The following is a 7,478-nucleotide window of genomic DNA, read 5'->3' on the forward strand; positions in this document are numbered from 1 at the left end:
AGCACGGGAGGTCGCTCACATCATTCAGTGGGTAGAACGACATGTACCGGCCTTGTTGGACATTTATATCCCGGTAGTAGAAAACTGGCAGGCGGACTACCAGATCGTGGATCTCCTGGCCGCCCGTCTCAATCGGATGGTGCCAAGATTCGTATCTAGGACAAGAGATCCTTGGGCAGACTCGCTGGTGGCTTTGTGGGGTCAGTACCGACTTTTCTCCGCTAAAACTGCTACCATGTCTGCTCCAGAGTGGAGGCCGAGGGGATTCCACTGATAGTGATTGGCCTCGGCGTCCTTGGTACGCTGACCTAGTACACCTGGTTGCAGATGCTCCCTGGTGACTACTGTGGTGAGAAGACCTGTCTCAAGGTCCGATTCTCCATCCTGCTTTACCATTGCTGGTTTTAACGCCATGGCTGTGGAAACCGGGGCCTGTCTGATTCGGTGACTTCAACTGCTGAGGGCACGAAAATATTATTCTTGGAAGATATACCATCGTACCTGGAAGGCCTACATCTCCATGTGTGAGAAGGGGTGGCGTGCACGCACCTATTCCATTTCCAGGATCCTGCTGTTCCTACAGCGATGAGTAGACCAGAAATTGGCTTTAAGCACCATTAAGGGACATATATTGGCTTTGGCTGTCCCCCCCCCCCCCCCACGACCCCTGGCGTCCCACTCTAGTGAACACTTTTATTCCAGGGGTCTGGCATGTAGTCCCTCTGGTGCCTTCACCTTTGCCCCCGTGGGATCTGAACCTGGTGCTATCGGCGCTTCAGAAACCACCGTTTGAGAACATCAGGGAAATTCCCTTCTTCACCCTCTGATCTTCCTAGTGGCCATTACATCGACCAGGAGGGTTTCAGAACTGGCGGCCTTGTCGTGCAAGTCGCCCTATCTGGTTATGAATAAGGATACGGTGGTCCGGGCTCTAAGGGTATATTTGTCTGCCACGGCTCCTTTTCAGAAGTCAGACTGTTTCAGTAGCTGGTCCAAAAAAAGTATGGCGGTCTCGTCAGCCACCATTTCCAGGTGGATCAACAGATTGTGGCACAGGCCTACACCTTCCAGGGGCAGGTGCCCCCCTTTCCTGTTACTGCCCATTCCACCAGGGTAATTGGAACCTTTTGGGCTTTCCGACATCAAGCGTCAGTCGCTCAAGTGTAAGGCGGCGACTTGGTCATCCGTTCACTCTTACCAAATGCTACAAGTGGATGCAAGCGCATCTTCGGATGCATGCTTTGGCCGCAAAGTTTTGCAGGTGGCCGTGTAATGTTGCAATTCTGCACTCTTTCCTCTGTTTTAAAGAAACAGTTACTTTTGAGTAGTAATGCACGGTTGCATTTGTTGACATCAAATTCTGATGCGGTTAGTTAAGATGGTGAGCACTGTTGGTTGTGGATGAAGATTTATTGCTGTTCCCACCCCTCGTTATGACACTGCTTGGGGACGTCCCTACAGTCAAGATTACTGGAGCTGAGTCCATCAATGAACGAAAAACAAAATAGGATTTTTGTACTGTCCGTAAAAAATCCTTTTCTCTGAAGTTCATTGACGTATACAGCAACCTCCCCTCCTATTGATTTACGTTATGCTTGATGTTTTGAGCTGCAGGAAGCGGGTTGGGGGTTGATGCCAGAGGGGCCGCCCCCTGGGTGGAACTAAAGTTCTTTTTTTTTTTTTTTTTTTTAACATGTATTACATGTTCTGCCTAGTCCTCTCCTGAAGGTGGAGTAATAACCCTACGGTCAAGATTACTGGAGCTGTGTCCGTCAATGAACAGAGAAAATGATTTTACGGTGAATACAAAAATCTTTTTTTTTTTCCTTTCAATTTTCAAAACTTTGACAGAAATCGATCTGCAAAATACTCGCCATACCTCTCAGCAAAAAGCTTGGGGTGTCTACTTTCCAAAATGGGGTCATTTGGGGGGATTTTGTTCCATCTGGGTATTCCACGGCCTCCGAAACTGATAGTGGGGAGTGAAATCAAAAATTGCCACCCTTCGACATCCTGAAGGCGGTGCTTGACTTTTGGGATCCCGTACGTGGCTAGGCTCCCAAAAAGTCTTACATTTTGTTGCTTTTCCCGAGTATGGGGATATCACATTTATGTTGGTGTGTAAATTTTTTTTTTTTTTTTTTTTTAAAGCAAAGGCCCTACAGGTGGGTGTTTCATTTTTTTACACTTTAAAAAAAAAAAAAAAATGAATGCACACTATATTGCCCAAATGTTTGATGAAATAAAATTTACACGTACATGGATGCCAAACGCGACATGCTTTAAAATTGCTCAGAAATGTGCAGCGCCGACAAACTATGTATGGTTTTTAAACGGCTTTACAGGTTACTGTTTTTTTTTTTTTTTTATGCAGCCTGTGGGCTGAACGAAAAAGATTGATCGGTGCGTATGCCCACCATTCGAATGCCTCCCTTCATCCACCCAATTCTAATGATGGGCATACATGCACCACTTGTATATGCTGAAGCATGGGGGGCATCTGCCCCAAAAGGTAGGAGCAAATCGCTCCTCCACCCCTGCTGTGGCATATAAAAAAAAGCATATAAACTGTGATGATAAAATCACCTCAGACAGCGCTGGAGTCACAGCTTTATGTATCGTGGGAACAAACGCTGTTGCTGTCAAGATGAATAAATCTGCACTGCAGCTGAATGGTGTACTTGAAAACAAAAAATGGTTAACAATAAAACCTAGAATACAGTAAAAAAAAGAGCAGAACAATAGAGAAATTACAACAATTTTTAGTTTATTTTATATTTTATTTGTAACGGTTTGGGTCTCAAAATGCAATGGCATATTGGGAGACCCTGTGAAAGCGTGCCTAGTCTGTGCAATGCTTTACCCTACGCTAAAACTCCACTAGTATATAGTAGCATTCAAAACATTCACTAATACAAAGACCAGGATAGTGCGGACAATAACGGGTGTCACGCATATATCCGCGATTTCCGCAGACACGTTTTCTTGTTTGGGTAGGGGTACTCGAGAGGACATAAATTCCTGCCGAGCGTACGCAAATCTGCGTACTCTGCTTCCGGGGGTTATACCGGGATGATGCCCGCACCTGCAGGTACCGTTTTTACAGTGGACGATTGGCTATCCAGCCATAACAACCGAATCGGCTAAAAGCCGCACGGCTGTTATGCGGGAGGGGACGTCCACCCTCCCGTCGCTGTTACCGGTGCTCCCGCTCAATCGGGAGCACCGATTCAAGCTCCGATGCCTCCGGCTGCTGGGGAGGAACTGGAACGAAGCCGTAATCTGCTTCGTTCCAGTATCCTAATAGTAAACACAGAAGTGACGTCACTTCCCGTTGACTCGGCTGGCAATGGCGCCGGTTTTAAAAAAAATATACAGTATTCAGAATCGCCGTTTTCGGCAATCTGAATACATTGACCTGTAAAGGAGGGATCTGGGGTCTTTTAGACCCCCAATCCCTCCATAAAGAGTACCTGTCACCACCTATTACTGTCACAAGGGATGTTTACATTCCTTGTGACAGCAATAAAAGTGATCAAATCTTATTTTTTTTTTAAAACAATTTATTAATTTAAAAAAAATTTTTAAAGCGCCCGCCGTCCCCGCGAGCTTGCAAAGCAAAGAAAGTGCATATGGAAGTCGCGCCCGCATATGTAAACGGTGTTCAAATCACACGTGAGGTATCGCCGCGATCGTCGGAGCGAGAGCAATAATTCTAGCACTAGACCTTCTCTGTAACGCTAACCTGGTAATCTTGTAAAAAAAAAAAAAATTAAAGCGTTGCCGATTTTTAGGTACCGTAATTTGTCGTCAATCCACGAGTGCGTGCAATTATAATGTGTGACGTGTTTGGTATCTATTTACTCGGCGTAACATCTTTCGCATTATGCAAAAAAATTGGGCTAATTTTACTGTTTCGTTTTTTTTTTTTTTTTATTCAAGAAAGTGTCCCTTTTCCCAAAAAGTTGCGTTTAAAACACTGCTGCGTAAATACCGTGTGACAAAATATTGCAACAATCCCCCTTTTATTCTCGAGTCTCTGCTAAAAAATTATATATATGTTTGGGGGTTGCAAGTAATTTTATAGCAAAAAATATGGATTTTAACTTGTAAACACCAAATGCCAAAAATAGGCTTAGTCATGAAAGGGTTAAAGAAGAATCCAGTCCATCCTGAAGCTCTGTATAGCACATGAGCGTTCATCAAAGCCAATTGAAATAAACACTTTTTTTTTTTGTACCAGCATCTGGCCTTATGGGCAACTAAGTACAGTACCAACTGGTCATTGAGGTCCACCCCTCCCTTGTTTTGTTTAGATTTGTGGACACTGTTTCTCCACCACCAGTCATCGTAATAATTTGGACCATCGTGTCTGCATGAAGGGAGGTAAGAACGAAAACATTCTTTTCTCTTACGTTCACTGACTGACACAGCTCCTTTACTTAGACCATTGTGTTATGCCTCCTTCAGGAGAGGACTAGGCAGATCATGTTAACATGTACAACAAAACCAGAACTTTCTAGTTCCGCCCAAGGTTCGGTCCCTTAAACAACCCCCCCCCCCCCCCCCCCCCAGCCTGCATACTGCAGCCTCAGTTTTTTTTTTTTTTTTTTCTGCCTAGCGAAGAACCTAGGAACCCTGCGGGCCCATCAGTCCGTGGATTTTTTTTCTGCACAAGTTTGCATTTTGCGCAAGATTTAGATCCTGTGATCTGCAATCAATAGCCGGCTGGTTGACGGCTGGATACCCTTATCCTTGTAGTCTCCCTAGCCAGCGAGCATGTGTAGACCAGAGCTGGGTCGGCCACAACATGCCCACCCAGGCTTCAGGGGTGGGTGGTGAGCGTAGACATGACTGGTCTACTGATGTCTGCATCAGTGTGCCAGGCCAGCAGCCACCCCATACTGATCGGAGAGTGGGTCTGTGATGGAATGTATCCCAGCTCGTCAGGACTGGTAAGTACAGCTCTCCCTGCCTCTGTGGGGCTGGGCGGTCCCTTAGCTCCCTCTATCTCCCCCTGCTGCTGAGTGGTGTGTGTGCCACATAGACGGGGGCCCCTGGGGGGCGCTCACCTTGGGTGGGGGCTGTGCCCTGGATGTCTAATGTATCTCCCCATGGTGTCTGGAGGTCTGTCTGTTGATCGCTGCAGCGCTGTTTGCCGCCATTTCCTCTGCCTGTTTTTTCACTGTCATGCATACAGTGCTTGGTGGCCATTTTTGGTGTGACCAGGGCGAGGCATGGTCAGACTCCATTTTGCTGTAGTCTGGCGGCCATTTTCAGTGTTTGTCCTTTTTGTACTGGACGTTCGGCCATTTTGTTGAAGCCTAAACACGTTTTTCATGCTCAGACCTGTTCACTGAGAGCACAGCACAGTTTTCTCTCACAGGCATCTGGGAGCTAACACAGGCACACCTAGCTGGACAGCGCAGAACTCGGTCAGGGTGGCGAATCCTGCGGTGGGGGCCCCTCAGCCTGCAACAGTTAGGACAGTGATGGTCCCACCCTCCTAAGTCCCCCAACAGGTGGCAGACAGGGTAGGGTCAGCATGGCTTCAGAAACTGGTGTTTCTTCCCCCGAAATCCAGGCAATTGCAATCGGGTCGCCTGCAGACAGTGCAGTGCCCCTGGACGCTTTGTCGGCGGTCCTTAACACGTTTGTTGCCAAGATGGAGGCGGTGCATGGGCGCAAAAGTGGTAAAACGCTGCCCCCATCCTCCGGGGAGAGCTTTGATGCAGACTCGGGCCCTGCTGAGGCTGGTGACCCCCTGCTCTGTTTCAGATGTTGACCAGGACTGATCGGACAATGAGGATGAGTCCCCGTCTGGGTCTGCGCAAGCGACAAAGCGCTTCTTGGAGCACTTATCACAGCTGTGCGTGATACCCTGAAAATTCAGGATACAGCAGATCCTGTAAGCCAGCCCGTACACCTAAGGTGTTTCCGTATCTGACTTATTTCGATAAGTTCATATACAAGGAATGGGGTCGACTGCAACTGACCTTTTTGGGTCCCAAATACATGACTGCGTTACCGCTTTGAGGAGAGCTTTCTCAAAGTGGTCGGCTCCTCTGGTCGTGGACCCCCCAGTATCCAGGTTAAACAAAGTAACCACAATCCCAGTAGAGGGGACTCCTGCCTTTACGGACCCCACAGACAGGAAGGCCGAGGCAGCGGCCCGTTCCTTTTTATGGTTGTTGTGTCAGCAATGCAACCAGTACTGGCATCGGCACCTGCGCGCCATACACACTTACTGAGTGGAAAACTTTTGCACTGTGAATTGGGGGAGCAACAGGCTTCTCCTGTCTGTGGAACTAACAGATCAGTTAGTGCAAGGCCTTAAGTACGTTTGACGCGGACCTGGATACCCTCCCTCTGTTATCCAGGGCTTCAGTGTCAGCAGTGGTGCTGAGGCGCCTGATTTGGCTAAAATGCTAGTCGGCTGACCAGGCATCTAAAAAAAAAAAAAAAAAAAAAAATTATTAAAAAAAAAAAACCCTTAATTTTTTTTTAATCAGAAAAAAACGTTTATTTTATTTCTTGTCTCGCACAGTACATGGTATGAAACATTCAGTGCACAGAAATATACGTGAAGCAAGTTGCAAATAAAACAATCCTCAAACAGAATAATACCATAGGACATTTCTTTGTGTGTTCATGAATACATGCGTACTGTGCATTGACTCTATTTTTACAAACTTGGTCAATTAACGATAAGTGACTGAGCGATTAATGTGGACACAGCTGACCCTTGTGGTTCTTGTAACTTGACATATTTCAACCATAAGTTATATCCGTGTATATAAACTGTCGCAACCTGACCTCCATCTGCATCAATGTCACCCATCAGTTTGTGTTTCTTAGAGCTAATGGCACCCGTATGACTGTTTCCTATGCAACTATCCTACTAACAATCTGTCTTTGATAAGTTGATAAGGGGCTAGTCCTGGAATCCCCAACCACTCCTGCCACATTTGAGTAGAATTTTCGTGGAACTTTCCTGTGTTGATACATTAGCTTTTCTCTAATTAGGAGTTTATTGACGCTATCCACCCATTGCTCTTTGGTGGGAACTCTAGGAGTAATCCACCGTTGGGCTATTAACTTGCACACTTCATAAAGTAGTCTTAGAATCGCTGTGTGCGTTGACTGAGTTAGTGTTTCGCTATCAAGTGCTCCCAGCAGCCAAACCTCGGGCTCCCATGGGACAGTTATATTATATACCATGGATATCGTGTCTAGTACCGCCCTCCAGTACCTAAAACGTTTGGGGCATTTTCAAAACATGTGGAGAAGATCTCCATGGTCTGATTCGCATTTTGAGCACGGGGGGTGGGGGGGGGGAGGAGGAGGAGGACTCCCTAATACCCCAATACCCCATTTGTGTAGCCTCTTAGGAGTCCTATAGGCCTTATGTAACCGTTTATAGGTGAGATGGCTTTTGTGACGCCGATACCAAAGGCGCAGCTGCAAGACATTGCTCC

Source organism: Lithobates pipiens, unplaced genomic scaffold (genome assembly GCF_037356315.1).
Source record: "Lithobates pipiens isolate NorthernLeopardFrog02 unplaced genomic scaffold, aLitPip1_a1.2 Scaffold_48, whole genome shotgun sequence".
NCBI lineage: Eukaryota > Metazoa > Chordata > Amphibia > Anura > Ranidae > Lithobates > Lithobates pipiens.